Genomic DNA, 14,837 nt, shown 5'->3' with positions numbered 1-14,837 from the left:
CTGGGGGTCAAAGTGTGTCTGCGGCCTCTTAAAGCTGACAGGATTCTTTCTCCTTTCAGTTAGGGGTCTCACCAGGGTGCTGTGTATAAACTCTTTCTTTTATTGTTGGACTCCTCTTCACAGGACCATAGGGACACACAGAGACCAAGACGCGTATGTAGCGGCACACAGAGGAACCCACAAGCACGTCCGCATGCGCAGTCACAGTCACACACGCCCACACGCGTGAACACACACATACAGCCTCTCAGACACCGGCCAACATATGTGCGTAACTTCCTGCAGTCGTACTATCAGACATGCAGTCAATTCTCGGTAAGGGTTAGAGGTCCTTGGGAAGCAGTTTCAGAGCTCAAGGCCAGGTAAATGTTTTTATGGATCATGTCCTGTGAGGACACCGGTCCACTTATGAAGCCTCGGTGATTTCTGTCCACTTCTCAGGTGCAGTTGCTGGGAAAGGCTGGCCGTCGACACAAACAAGACCTTCGTGTGCTCTGATGACTGGAGGTGCTAAGAAGAAGTGGAAAAAGTGAGGCGGGCCCATGTCCCTGAGTGTGTTCGTGGATAACTCAGGATGGTAGGTATTAAAGCACCCCAAGATGTGCCATTAGATATTAGGTTTTCCTCAGACAGGCCCAATGCTTGCAAGAGTGGATTGATTGTTCCCCTTGCTGAGTGGCCTGAGGGCTGTGGATTCTCCAGGCTTTTGGGGTAGCCCAGGCTCATGGCTCCTGTACAGAGTCCCACGCAGACTCCGGTTGTGTTCTGCAGCGTCCCAGCATGTGCTTGGATTGATGATGACACGCTTGCATGCATTCCTTGGAAAATCTGAACCAAATGAGTGAGAACACTCTACCGTCTCGTCATCGAAACTGAGGTTCAGCACGTTTCCTCTCTCAGGGGGAGAGGACAGTTAGGAATGAGGGCCAGCGTCCCCCGCCGACATGCATGCAAACACCACCAAGGACTCCAGTATTGGAGGGGCTCCTTTCTGAGGGTTGACCGTGTCTGCACATAAGCTGTGTTATCTGTGAAACCCGGGTCCCTGCTGAATGGCTGTTGAGGGAATGCGAGGGGGCAGGTTCTCCTGCTGGTCTTAAGAGTCAGAGTGTGTGCTGGTCTAGGCCCAGTTAGCTTGCAGTTGGGAGGTGAGTTTTGGCCAGGATCACGCTTCGTGCATGCCATTTTGGGGGTTGATTCTGGAAGCCAAAATGAGCAAGCGTCCCTGGTTGGTGCCTGGAACCTCAGGCCAGGCCTGTGGCCCTCCCTGTTCTTGCGTTTTTCACGGTGAGCTTCTTGAGTGCCTAGTGAGGCTGGAGCAATTGGCGGGGGTGAGCTCGGTTGGGCATCGGCGGAAAGGGGCTGATGGATTAGGCCTCGCTGCTGCCATTGTTTGCTTCTCTACTTTAACTCCCGGCACAGTGTTGATGCCAAGTGGGTCATCGTGGAGTGGGGAGAGGAATGAGTGCTGAATTTAAACCTGCGTGGATCACTGATGGCCCGTACAGGAAGGGAAGGGAAGATGAGGACATGTCCTTTGTGATGTCGTGGAATAGGCTATCATAACTGGGTTGCAGGTGCTGGCCTCGGCTTCCCAAGGATGTGTCATGTTCGTGATGGGCTGGCATCAGCTGCCTATGGAGGGGATGGCTTTGGCAGTTCAAGTGGATGAGGTGAGGTAGGTAACCTGTGTAGAGTTGGAATCCCATTGCCAGAGGAAAGACACCCAAAGGGTGTCTTGCGAGACGTAAAGAAGATTGACATGGTGACACGTCTCTGCTGGCCTCCTTGGAGGATGTTTAGTTATGCGAACATCCCCTTTGGCTGCTTTGTTCCCTTGTTTGCGAATGTGCAAAGCGAAAGTGCTTCTCCCGGGGGGGCATGACTCGGCTTGCGAACAGCCAGAGGTTTACCTGGAGCAGTCCGTGGTGGGGACAGAGGTGGGGGCACTGTTGCGACGCCAGGCGCACTCTCTTGGACAGCCACTGTGCCCTTTCAAGTTTCCAGGTCCCCTCGTGTGGCAAAGGTTTTCCGTTGAAAGTCTGTCTGTGGTCGTCGGGGACAGTGCCTTTGATCACTGTGAGTGCCTCGGTAGTGTCGCCGTGGCAGTGGAGAATTTCCAGGATTCATGGGGTGGGGTGGGCGTCATCAAAGCAGACAGGCTTGCGGTGTGTCTTCCCTGCTGTTCAGTGTCTCCGTGTTCACATGATGTCTGTGGCTTCAAGTAGAGTCGAGTCGCCCTGCAGGCAGGAGGAGGGCACTTAGGATGAGGCTGTGTAGCGTTTGAGCGTTTCCTCAGTGGTCAGGGCCGCAAAGCCTACCAGTTGGAAGCTTGCCTATACGTGGCCGGGAAGGTGGCCTAATTTCCGCTGTGGGGTTCCAACCTGTGTCATGGTTGCTGAAGCCCAACACTTCCCATTGAGGGCATTCCCACGGGGTCATGGGAAGTGATTTGGTCTAGTTGGCGAGACGAGGCACTTGGGCCAAAGTCCGTTAACCCCTTGAGAAGTGCCAGGCTGCATCTTGCCTGTCGGCAACTGCAGGTCGGTGTCAGCCTGCCCATGGGAGGTTACCTTGCTTCCGGGAGCACTGGGAGTGACCCCAAGGGCACATCAGATGTGGTGGTAGGTGGCAGGATCTCCAGGTCCACATAGGTGTGACACCCACGGCCAGGAGGGAGGTCTCGTCCAGTCTTTGTGCTTTGGTCAGAAGGCGTGGCTGTGGGAGAGCGGGAGTCTGTGGCCTATTTTGACAGCCTGGGGTTCAAAGTTCGCATGCGGCCTCATGAAGCTGACAGGGGTCTTTCTCCTTTCAGTTGGGGGTCCAACCAGGGTGCTGTGTATAAACTATGACGTTTACTGTTAGAAGCGTCTGCAGAGGGCCACAGGGACACCCAGAGACCAAGACGCGTATTTAGCGGCACCCACAGGTATCCACAAACGCATCCTCGTGCACAGTCACAGTCACACACGCCCACACGTGTGAATACACACATACAGCGTCTCACACACCGAGCAATGTACGTGCGTAACTTCCTTCAGTCGTGCTGTGAGACACACAATCAGTTTTCGGTAAGGGACAGTGGTACTTGGGAAGCAGGTTCTAGGCTCACGCCCAGGTTAAGTGTTCCCAAAAATCATGTTCTCTGAGGACCCTTGTGCAATTCAGAAACCTGCCTGATTTCTGTCCACTTCTCAGGTGCAGTTGCAGAGTAAGGCTGGCTGTCGGCAAAGAGAAGAAGACCTTCGCGTTGTCTGATGACTGGATATGCTAAGGAGAACTGGACAAAGTGGGGCGGGTGCACGTTGCCGAGCAAGGCTGTGGATAGCTCAGGACGGTAGGCATTCACCCATACTAAGATGTGCCATTGGATATTAGGATTTCCACAGATGGGCCCAATGGTTGCAAGAGTGGATTGATTGTTGGTCTTGCTGAGTGGCCTGAGGACTGTGGATTCCCCAGGCAGTTGGAGTACTTCCAGGTCATGGCTCCTCTGCAGAGACCCACGGCCTTCCCTTTTGTGTTCTGCAGCCTCCCAGCATGTGCTTGGATCGATGATGACACCCTTGTATGCATTCCTTGGAAAATCTGAACAAAATGAGTGAGAACGCTCTACCGTCTCCTCATCGAAAGTGAGGTCCAGCACGTTTCCTGTCTCGGGAGTATGGGACAGTTAGGAGTGAGGGCCAACGTCCCCTGCTGACAGGCATGCAAACCCCACTAAGGGCTCCAGCATTGGAGGGGCTCCTGTCTGAGGGTCGACCATGTCTGCCCATAAGCTGGGTCATCTATGAATCCCCGGTCCCTGCTAAAAGGCCGTTGAGGGAATGCAAGAGGGCAGGCTTTCCTGCTAGTCTTCAGGGTCGGAGTGTGTTCTGGTATAGACCCAGTAAGCTTGCAGCTTGGAGAGGTGATTTTTGGACAGGATCACACTTTGTGCATGCCGCTTCCGAGGTTGATTATGGAAGCCAACATGAGCAAGCTTCCCTGGTTGGAGCCTGGAGCCTCAGGCCAGGCCTGTGGCCCTCTCTGTTGTTGTGTTTCGTGCAGTGAGGTTCTTGACTGCCCCGCGTGGCTGGAGCAGTGGGCGGGCGTGGGCTGGAGTTGGGCGATGGCGGAAGGGGGCTGATGGTTTAGGCCTCAGTGCTGCCCCTGTCAGCTCCTCTGCTGAAGTTGCCGGCACACTGTTGGCGCTAAGTGGATCTTCGTGGAGTGGGGTGTGGATCGAGTGAAGCATTTCAGCCTGGGGGGTGGCTGCTGGCCTGGAGAGAAAGGTAAGGTATCATGAGGAAAGGTCCTGTGTGATGTCGTGGGATGGGTTGTCATCATTGGGTTGCAGGCGCTGGCCTCGGCTTCCCAAGAATGTGTCTTGTTCGTGATGGGCTGGCATAAGCTGCCTATGGAGCGGATGGCTTTGGCAGTTCAAGTGGGTGAGTTGAGGTAGGTAAGCTGTGTAGAGTTGCGATCCCGTTGCCCGAGGAATGACACCCAAAGGGTGTCTTGCGGGAAGTAGAGAAGATCGACATGGTGAGGCGTCTGTGCCGGCCTCCTTGCAGGTAGTTGAGTTATGCGAACATCCCCTTTGGCCGCTTTGTTCCCTTGTTTGGCAATGTGTAAAGCGAAAGTGTTTCTCCCGTGGGGGAATGACGCGACCGGCCTGTGTAGCACGCAGGCCTTTCGAACAGCCAGAGGTTTATCTGGAGCAGTCCATTGGTGGGGCAGAGATGGGGGCCCCATTGCCATGCCTGCTGTGCTGCCGTGGCCAGCCACTGTTCCCTTTCAGGCTTCCAAGTTCCCTCGCATGGCAGAGGTCTTCCTTTGAAAGTCTGTCTGTGGTCCTCGGGGACCATGCCTTTGATCACTGTGAGTTACTCGGTAGTGTCACTGTGGCAGTGGAGAATTTCCAGGATGCATGGTGTGGGATCAGCATCAACCAAGGAGACAGGCTTGCGGTCTGTCTTCCCTGGTGTTCAGTGTTCCCGTGTTCTGAAGATGTTTGTCGTTTCCAGTAGGGTCGTGTCGCCCTGTGGGCTGGAGGAGGGCATGTAGGACGAGGCTTTCAAGGGTTTGAGCGTTTCCTTAGGGGTCAGGGCCGTGAACATTCAAGATGGGAGCTGCCTGAGACGTGGCTGGGAATGTGGACTAGTTTCCGCCGTGGGGATCCGACATGGGTCATGGTGGCTGAAGCCCACCACTTCCTGTGGTGGGCATTCCCACGGGTCAATGGAAAGTGATTAGGCCTAGTTGGCGAGAAGTGGCACGTGGGCCCACGTTCGTTAGCCCCTTGAGTGTTTTCAGACTGCATCTTGGCAGTAGACAGCTGCCGGTCGGTGTCGGCCCGACCATGGGAGTTCCCTTGCTTCCGGAAGTGCTGCGAGTGACCCCAAATGCCCATCAGATATACTGGTAGCTGACAGAGTCTCGAGGTGCATGTCGATGTCACAGCCAAGGCCCGGAGGCAGGTCTCGTCGAGGCTTTGTGTTTTGGTCAGAAGGCGTGGCTGTAGGAGAGCGGGAGTCCGTGGACTATTTCAACAGCCCCTGGGGGTCAAAGTGTGTCTGCGGCCTCTTAAAGCTGACAGGATTCTTTCTCCTTTCAGTTAGGGGTCTCACCAGGGTGCTGTGTATAAACTCTTTCTTTTATTGTTGGACTCCTCTTCACAGGACCATAGGGACACACAGAGACCAAGACGCGTATGTAGCGGCACACAGAGGAACCCACAAGCACGTCCGCATGCGCAGTCACAGTCACACACGCCCACACGCGTGAACACACACATACAGCCTCTCAGACACCGGCCAACATATGTGCGTAACTTCCTGCAGTCGTACTATCAGACATGCAGTCAATTCTCGGTAAGGGTTAGAGGTCCTTGGGAAGCAGTTTCAGAGCTCAAGGCCAGGTAAATGTTTTTATGGATCATGTCCTGTGAGGACACCGGTCCACTTATGAAGCCTCGGTGATTTCTGTCCACTTCTCAGGTGCAGTTGCTGGGAAAGGCTGGCCGTCGACACAAACAAGACCTTCGTGTGCTCTGATGACTGGAGGTGCTAAGAAGAAGTGGAAAAAGTGAGGCGGGCCCATGTCCCTGAGTGTGTTCGTGGATAACTCAGGATGGTAGGTATTAAAGCACCCCAAGATGTGCCATTAGATATTAGGTTTTCCTCAGACAGGCCCAATGCTTGCAAGAGTGGATTGATTGTTCCCCTTGCTGAGTGGCCTGAGGGCTGTGGATTCTCCAGGCTTTTGGGGTAGCCCAGGCTCATGGCTCCTGTACAGAGTCCCACGCAGACTCCGGTTGTGTTCTGCAGCGTCCCAGCATGTGCTTGGATTGATGATGACACGCTTGCATGCATTCCTTGGAAAATCTGAACCAAATGAGTGAGAACACTCTACCGTCTCGTCATCGAAACTGAGGTTCAGCACGTTTCCTCTCTCAGGGGGAGAGGACAGTTAGGAATGAGGGCCAGCGTCCCCCGCCGACATGCATGCAAACACCACCAAGGACTCCAGTATTGGAGGGGCTCCTTTCTGAGGGTTGACCGTGTCTGCACATAAGCTGTGTTATCTGTGAAACCCGGGTCCCTGCTGAATGGCTGTTGAGGGAATGCGAGGGGGCAGGTTCTCCTGCTGGTCTTAAGAGTCAGAGTGTGTGCTGGTCTAGGCCCAGTTAGCTTGCAGTTGGGAGGTGAGTTTTGGCCAGGATCACGCTTCGTGCATGCCATTTTGGGGGTTGATTCTGGAAGCCAAAATGAGCAAGCGTCCCTGGTTGGTGCCTGGAACCTCAGGCCAGGCCTGTGGCCCTCCCTGTTCTTGCGTTTTTCACGGTGAGCTTCTTGAGTGCCTAGTGAGGCTGGAGCAATTGGCGGGGGTGAGCTCGGTTGGGCATCGGCGGAAAGGGGCTGATGGATTAGGCCTCGCTGCTGCCCTTGTTTGCTTCTCTACTTTAACTCCCGGCACAGTGTTGATGCCAAGTGGGTCATCGTGGAGTGGGGAGAGGAATGAGTGCTGAATTTAAACCTGCGTGGATCACTGATGGCCCGTACAGGAAGGGAAGGGAAGATGAGGACATGTCCTTTGTGATGTCGTGGAATAGGCTATCATAACTGGGTTGCAGGTGCTGGCCTCGGCTTCCCAAGGATGTGTCATGTTCGTGATGGGCTGGCATCAGCTGCCTATGGAGGGGATGGCTTTGGCAGTTCAAGTGGATGAGGTGAGGTAGGTAACCTGTGTAGAGTTGGAATCCCATTGCCAGAGGAAAGACACCCAAAGGGTGTCTTGCGAGACGTAAAGAAGATTGACATGGTGACACGTCTCTGCTGGCCTCCTTGGAGGATGTTTAGTTATGCGAACATCCCCTTTGGCTGCTTTGTTCCCTTGTTTGCGAATGTGCAAAGCGAAAGTGCTTCTCCCGGGGGGGCATGACTCGGCTTGCGAACAGCCAGATGTTTACCTGGAGCAGTCCGTTGTGGGGACAGAGGTGGGGGCACTGTTGCGACGCCAGGCGCACTCTCGTGGACAGCCACTGTGCCCTTTCAAGTTTCCAGGTCCCCTCGTGTGGCAAAGGTTTTCCGTTGAAAGTCTGTCTGTGGTCGTCGGGGACAGTGCCTTTGATCACTGTGAGTGCCTCGGTAGTGTCACCGTGGCAGTGGATAATTGCCAGGATTCATGGGGTGGGGTGGGCGTCATCAAAGCAGACAGGCTTGCGGTGTGTCTTCCCTGCTGTTCAGTGTCTCCGTGTTCACATGATGTCTGTGGCTTCAAGTAGAGTCGAGTCGCCCTGCAGGCAGGAGGAGGGCACTTAGGACGAGGCTGTGTAGCGTTTGAGCGTTTCCTCAGTGGTCAGGGCCGCAAAGCCTACCAGTTGGAAGCTTGCCTATACGTGGCCGGGAAGGTGGCCTAATTTCCGCTGTGGGGTTCCAACCTGTGTCATGGTTGCTGAAGCCCAACACTTCCCATTGAGGGCATTCCCACGGGGTCATGGGAAGTGATTTGGTCTAGTTGGCGAGACGAGGCACTTGGGCCAAAGTCCGTTAACCCCTTGAGAAGTGCCAGGCTGCATCTTGCCTGTCGGCAACTGCAGGTCGGTGTCAGCCTGCCCATGGGAGGTTACCTTGCTTCCGGGAGCACTGGGAGTGACCCCAAGGGCACATCAGATGTGGTGGTAGGTGGCAGGATCTCCAGGTCCACATAGGTGTGACACCCACGGCCGGGAGGGAGGTCTCGTCCAGTCTTTGTGCTTTGGTCAGAAGGCGTGGCTGTGGGAGAGCGGGAGTCTGTGGCCTATTTTGACAGCCTGGGGTTCAAAGTTCGCATGCGGCCTCATGAAGCTGACAGGGGTCTTTCTCCTTTCAGTTGGGGGTCCAACCAGGGTGCTGTGTATAAACTATGACGTTTACTGTTAGAAGCGTCTGCAGAGGGCCACAGGGACACCCAGAGACCAAGACGCGTATTTAGCGGCACCCACAGGTATCCACAAACGCATCCTCGTGCACAGTCACAGTCACACACGCCCACACGTGTGAATACACACATACAGCGTCTCACACACCGAGCAATGTACGTGCGTAACTTCCTTCAGTCGTGCTGTGAGACACACAATCAGTTTTCGGTAAGGGACAGTGGTACTTGGGAAGCAGGTTCTAGGCTCACGCCCAGGTTAAGTGTTCCCAAAAATCATGTTCTCTGAGGACCCTTGTGCAATTCAGAAACCTGCCTGATTTCTGTCCACTTCTCAGGTGCAGTTGCAGAGTAAGGCTGGCTGTCGGCAAAGAGAAGAAGACCTTCGCGTTGTCTGATGACTGGATATGCTAAGGAGAACTGGACAAAGTGGGGCGGGTGCACGTTGCCGAGCAAGGCTGTGGATAGCTCAGGACGGTAGGCATTCACCCATACTAAGATGTGCCATTGGATATTAGGATTTCCACAGATGGGCCCAATGGTTGCAAGAGTGGATTGATTGTTGGTCTTGCTGAGTGGCCTGAGGACTGTGGATTCCCCAGGCAGTTGGAGTACTTCCAGGTCATGGCTCCTCTGCAGAGACCCACGGCCTTCCCTTTTGTGTTCTGCAGCCTCCCAGCATGTGCTTGGATCGATGATGACACCCTTGTATGCATTCCTTGGAAAATCTGAACAAAATGAGTGAGAACGCTCTACCGTCTCCTCATCGAAAGTGAGGTCCAGCACGTTTCCTGTCTCGGGAGTATGGGACAGTTAGGAGTGAGGGCCAACGTCCCCTGCTGACAGGCATGCAAACCCCACTAAGGGCTCCAGCATTGGAGGGGCTCCTGTCTGAGGGTCGACCATGTCTGCCCATAAGCTGGGTCATCTATGAATCCCCGGTCCCTGCTAAAAGGCCGTTGAGGGAATGCAAGAGGGCAGGCTTTCCTGCTAGTCTTCAGGGTCGGAGTGTGTTCTGGTATAGACCCAGTAAGCTTGCAGCTTGGAGAGGTGATTTTTGGACAGGATCACACTTTGTGCATGCCGCTTCCGAGGTTGATTATGGAAGCCAACATGAGCAAGCTTCCCTGGTTGGAGCCTGGAGCCTCAGGCCAGGCCTGTGGCCCTCTCTGTTGTTGTGTTTCGTGCAGTGAGGTTCTTGACTGCCCCGCGTGGCTGGAGCAGTGGGCGGGCATGGGCTGGAGTTGGGCGATGGCGGAAGGGGGCTGATGGTTTAGGCCTCAGTGCTGCCCCTGTCAGCTCCTCTGCTGAAGTTGCCGGCACACTGTTGGCGCTAAGTGGATCTTCGTGGAGTGGGGTGTGGATCGAGTGAAGCATTTCAGCCTGGGGGGTGGCTGCTGGCCTGGAGAGAAAGGTAAGGTATCATGAGGAAAGGTCCTGTGTGATGTCGTGGGATGGGTTGTCATCATTGGGTTGCAGGCGCTGGCCTCGGCTTCCCAAGAATGTGTCTTGTTCGTGATGGGCTGGCATAAGCTGCCTATGGAGCGGATGGCTTTGGCAGTTCAAGTGGGTGAGTTGAGGTAGGTAAGCTGTGTAGAGTTGCGATCCCGTTGCCCGAGGAATGACACCCAAAGGGTGTCTTGCGGGAAGTAGAGAAGATCGACATGGTGAGGCGTCTGTGCCGGCCTCCTTGCAGGTAGTTGAGTTATGCGAACATCCCCTTTGGCCGCTTTGTTCCCTTGTTTGGCAATGTGTAAAGCGAAAGTGTTTCTCCCGTGGGGGAATGACGCGACCGGCCTGTGTAGCACGCAGGCCTTTCGAACAGCCAGAGGTTTATCTGGAGCAGTCCATTGGTGGGGCAGAGATGGGGGCCCCATTGCCATGCCTGCTGTGCTGCCGTGGCCAGCCACTGTTCCCTTTCAGGCTTCCAAGTTCCCTCGCATGGCAGAGGTCTTCCTTTGAAAGTCTGTCTGTGGTCCTCGGGGACCATGCCTTTGATCACTGTGAGTTACTCGGTAGTGTCACTGTGGCAGTGGAGAATTTCCAGGATGCATGGTGTGGGATCAGCATCAACCAAGGAGACAGGCTTGCGGTCTGTCTTCCCTGGTGTTCAGTGTTCCCGTGTTCTGAAGATGTTTGTCGTTTCCAGTAGGGTCGTGTCGCCCTGTGGGCTGGAGGAGGGCATGTAGGACGAGGCTTTCAAGGGTTTGAGCGTTTCCTTAGGGGTCAGGGCCGTGAACATTCAAGATGGGAGCTGCCTGAGACGTGGCTGGGAATGTGGACTAGTTTCCGCCGTGGGGATCCGACATGGGTCATGGTGGCTGAAGCCCACCACTTCCTGTGGTGGGCATTCCCACGGGTCAATGGAAAGTGATTAGGCCTAGTTGGCGAGAAGTGGCACGTGGGCCCACGTTCGTTAGCCCCTTGAGTGTTTTCAGACTGCATCTTGGCAGTAGACAGCTGCCGGTCGGTGTCGGCCCGACCATGGGAGTTCCCTTGCTTCCGGAAGTGCTGCGAGTGACCCCAAATGCCCATCAGATATACTGGTAGCTGACAGAGTCTCGAGGTGCATGTCGATGTCACAGCCAAGGCCCGGAGGCAGGTCTCGTCGAGGCTTTGTGTTTTGGTCAGAAGGCGTGGCTGTAGGAGAGCGGGAGTCCGTGGACTATTTCAACAGCCCCTGGGGGTCAAAGTGTGTCTGCGGCCTCTTAAAGCTGACAGGATTCTTTCTCCTTTCAGTTAGGGGTCTCACCAGGGTGCTGTGTATAAACTCTTTCTTTTATTGTTGGACTCCTCTTCACAGGACCATAGGGACACACAGAGACCAAGACGCGTATGTAGCGGCACACAGAGGAACCCACAAGCACGTCCGCATGCGCAGTCACAGTCACACACGCCCACACGCGTGAACACACACATACAGCCTCTCAGACACCGGCCAACATATGTGCGTAACTTCCTGCAGTCGTACTATCAGACATGCAGTCAATTCTCGGTAAGGGTTAGAGGTCCTTGGGAAGCAGTTTCAGAGCTCAAGGCCAGGTAAATGTTTTTATGGATCATGTCCTGTGAGGACACCGGTCCACTTATGAAGCCTCGGTGATTTCTGTCCACTTCTCAGGTGCAGTTGCTGGGAAAGGCTGGCCGTCGACACAAACAAGACCTTCGTGTGCTCTGATGACTGGAGGTGCTAAGAAGAAGTGGAAAAAGTGAGGCGGGCCCATGTCCCTGAGTGTGTTCGTGGATAACTCAGGATGGTAGGTATTAAAGCACCCCAAGATGTGCCATTAGATATTAGGTTTTCCTCAGACAGGCCCAATGCTTGCAAGAGTGGATTGATTGTTCCCCTTGCTGAGTGGCCTGAGGGCTGTGGATTCTCCAGGCTTTTGGGGTAGCCCAGGCTCATGGCTCCTGTACAGAGTCCCACGCAGACTCCGGTTGTGTTCTGCAGCGTCCCAGCATGTGCTTGGATTGATGATGACACGCTTGCATGCATTCCTTGGAAAATCTGAACCAAATGAGTGAGAACACTCTACCGTCTCGTCATCGAAACTGAGGTTCAGCACGTTTCCTCTCTCAGGGGGAGAGGACAGTTAGGAATGAGGGCCAGCGTCCCCCGCCGACATGCATGCAAACACCACCAAGGACTCCAGTATTGGAGGGGCTCCTTTCTGAGGGTTGACCGTGTCTGCACATAAGCTGTGTTATCTGTGAAACCCGGGTCCCTGCTGAATGGCTGTTGAGGGAATGCGAGGGGGCAGGTTCTCCTGCTGGTCTTAAGAGTCAGAGTGTGTGCTGGTCTAGGCCCAGTTAGCTTGCAGTTGGGAGGTGAGTTTTGGCCAGGATCACGCTTCGTGCATGCCATTTTGGGGGTTGATTCTGGAAGCCAAAATGAGCAAGCGTCCCTGGTTGGTGCCTGGAACCTCAGGCCAGGCCTGTGGCCCTCCCTGTTCTTGCGTTTTTCACGGTGAGCTTCTTGAGTGCCTAGTGAGGCTGGAGCAATTGGCGGGGGTGAGCTCGGTTGGGCATCGGCGGAAAGGGGCTGATGGATTAGGCCTCGCTGCTGCCCTTGTTTGCTTCTCTACTTTAACTCCCGGCACAGTGTTGATGCCAAGTGGGTCATCGTGGAGTGGGGAGAGGAATGAGTGCTGAATTTAAACCTGCGTGGATCACTGATGGCCCGTACAGGAAGGGAAGGGAAGATGAGGACATGTCCTTTGTGATGTCGTGGAATAGGCTATCATAACTGGGTTGCAGGTGCTGGCCTCGGCTTCCCAAGGATGTGTCATGTTCGTGATGGGCTGGCATCAGCTGCCTATGGAGGGGATGGCTTTGGCAGTTCAAGTGGATGAGGTGAGGTAGGTAACCTGTGTAGAGTTGGAATCCCATTGCCAGAGGAAAGACACCCAAAGGGTGTCTTGCGAGACGTAAAGAAGATTGACATGGTGACACGTCTCTGCTGGCCTCCTTGGAGGATGTTTAGTTATGCGAACATCCCCTTTGGCTGCTTTGTTCCCTTGTTTGCGAATGTGCAAAGCGAAAGTGCTTCTCCCGGGGGGGCATGACTCGGCTTGCGAACAGCCAGATGTTTACCTGGAGCAGTCCGTTGTGGGGACAGAGGTGGGGGCACTGTTGCGACGCCAGGCGCACTCTCGTGGACAGCCACTGTGCCCTTTCAAGTTTCCAGGTCCCCTCGTGTGGCAAAGGTTTTCCGTTGAAAGTCTGTCTGTGGTCGTCGGGGACAGTGCCTTTGATCACTGTGAGTGCCTCGGTAGTGTCACCGTGGCAGTGGATAATTGCCAGGATTCATGGGGTGGGGTGGGCGTCATCAAAGCAGACAGGCTTGCGGTGTGTCTTCCCTGCTGTTCAGTGTCTCCGTGTTCACATGATGTCTGTGGCTTCAAGTAGAGTCGAGTCGCCCTGCAGGCAGGAGGAGGGCACTTAGGACGAGGCTGTGTAGCGTTTGAGCGTTTCCTCAGTGGTCAGGGCCGCAAAGCCTACCAGTTGGAAGCTTGCCTATACGTGGCCGGGAAGGTGGCCTAATTTCCGCTGTGGGGTTCCAACCTGTGTCATGGTTGCTGAAGCCCAACACTTCCCATTGAGGGCATTCCCACGGGGTCATGGGAAGTGATTTGGTCTAGTTGGCGAGACGAGGCACTTGGGCCAAAGTCCGTTAACCCCTTGAGAAGTGCCAGGCTGCATCTTGCCTGTCGGCAACTGCAGGTCGGTGTCAGCCTGCCCATGGGAGGTTACCTTGCTTCCGGGAGCACTGGGAGTGACCCCAAGGGCACATCAGATGTGGTGGTAGGTGGCAGGATCTCCAGGTCCACATAGGTGTGACACCCACGGCCGGGAGGGAGGTCTCGTCCAGTCTTTGTGCTTTGGTCAGAAGGCGTGGCTGTGGGAGAGCGGGAGTCTGTGGCCTATTTTGACAGCCTGGGGTTCAAAGTTCGCATGCGGCCTCATGAAGCTGACAGGGGTCTTTCTCCTTTCAGTTGGGGGTCCAACCAGGGTGCTGTGTATAAACTATGACGTTTACTGTTAGAAGCGTCTGCAGAGGGCCACAGGGACACCCAGAGACCAAGACGCATATTTAGCGGCACCCACAGGTATCCACAAACGCATCCTCGTGCACAGTCACAGTCACACACGCCCACACGTGTGAATACACACATACAGCGTCTCACACACCGAGCAATGTACGTGCGTAACTTCCTTCAGTCGTGCTGTGAGACACACAATCAGTTTTCGGTAAGGGACAGTGGTACTTGGGAAGCAGGTTCTAGGCTCACGCCCAGGTTAAGTGTTCCCAAAAATCATGTTCTCTGAGGACCCTTGTGCAATTCAGAAACCTGCCTGATTTCTGTCCACTTCTCAGGTGCAGTTGCAGAGTAAGGCTGGCTGTCGGCAAAGAGAAGAAGACCTTCGCGTTGTCTGATGACTGGATATGCTAAGGAGAACTGGACAAAGTGGGGCGGGTGCACGTTGCCGAGCAAGGCTGTGGATAGCTCAGGACGGTAGGCATTCACCCATACTAAGATGTGCCATTGGATATTAGGATTTCCACAGATGGGCCCAATGGTTGCAAGAGTGGATTGATTGTTGGTCTTGCTGAGTGGCCTGAGGACTGTGGATTCCCCAGGCAGTTGGAGTACTTCCAGGTCATGGCTCCTCTGCAGAGACCCACGGCCTTCCCTTTTGTGTTCTGCAGCCTCCCAGCATGTGCTTGGATCGATGATGACACCCTTGTATGCATTCCTTGGAAAATCTGAACAAAATGAGTGAGAACGCTCTACCGTCTCCTCATCGAAAGTGAGGTCCAGCACGTTTCCTGTCTCGGGAGTATGGGACAGTTAGGAGTGAGGGCCAACGTCCCCTGCTGACAGGCATGCAAACCCCACTAAGGGCTCCAGCATTGGAGGGGCTCCTGTCTGAGG

General features: G+C 54.7%; 6 non-coding genes across 6 annotated transcripts; all 6 read left to right on the top strand.

Annotated features, from left to right (window-relative positions):
* The first annotated feature begins 788 nt into the window (after positions 1 to 788).
* Positions 789 to 881, top strand: LOC132361026 (small nucleolar RNA SNORD116). The gene has a single exon (XR_009501342.1). It is a non-coding gene; the product is annotated as a small nucleolar RNA SNORD116 (small nucleolar RNA).
* A 2,667-nt stretch (positions 882 to 3,548) lies between these two features.
* LOC132361767 (small nucleolar RNA SNORD116) lies at positions 3,549 to 3,641 on the top strand. The gene has a single exon (XR_009502036.1). It is a non-coding gene; the product is annotated as a small nucleolar RNA SNORD116 (small nucleolar RNA).
* A 2,687-nt stretch (positions 3,642 to 6,328) lies between these two features.
* On the top strand, positions 6,329 to 6,421 carry LOC132361025 (small nucleolar RNA SNORD116). Its single transcript, XR_009501341.1, has one exon. It is a non-coding gene; the product is annotated as a small nucleolar RNA SNORD116 (small nucleolar RNA).
* Positions 6,422 to 9,088: 2,667 nt separating this feature from the next.
* Positions 9,089 to 9,181, top strand: LOC132361766 (small nucleolar RNA SNORD116). Its single transcript, XR_009502035.1, has one exon. It is a non-coding gene; the product is annotated as a small nucleolar RNA SNORD116 (small nucleolar RNA).
* A 2,687-nt stretch (positions 9,182 to 11,868) lies between these two features.
* Positions 11,869 to 11,961, top strand: LOC132361023 (small nucleolar RNA SNORD116). Its single transcript, XR_009501339.1, has one exon. It is a non-coding gene; the product is annotated as a small nucleolar RNA SNORD116 (small nucleolar RNA).
* A 2,667-nt stretch (positions 11,962 to 14,628) lies between these two features.
* On the top strand, positions 14,629 to 14,721 carry LOC132361765 (small nucleolar RNA SNORD116). Its single transcript, XR_009502034.1, has one exon. It is a non-coding gene; the product is annotated as a small nucleolar RNA SNORD116 (small nucleolar RNA).
* Positions 14,722 to 14,837: the final 116 nt, after the last annotated feature.

The sequence above is a fragment of the Balaenoptera ricei genome, chromosome 2 (genome assembly GCF_028023285.1).
Source record: "Balaenoptera ricei isolate mBalRic1 chromosome 2, mBalRic1.hap2, whole genome shotgun sequence".
NCBI lineage: Eukaryota > Metazoa > Chordata > Mammalia > Artiodactyla > Balaenopteridae > Balaenoptera > Balaenoptera ricei.
Note: the sequence above shows the minus strand (reverse complement) of the source record. Positions and strands in the feature narration are given on the sequence as shown.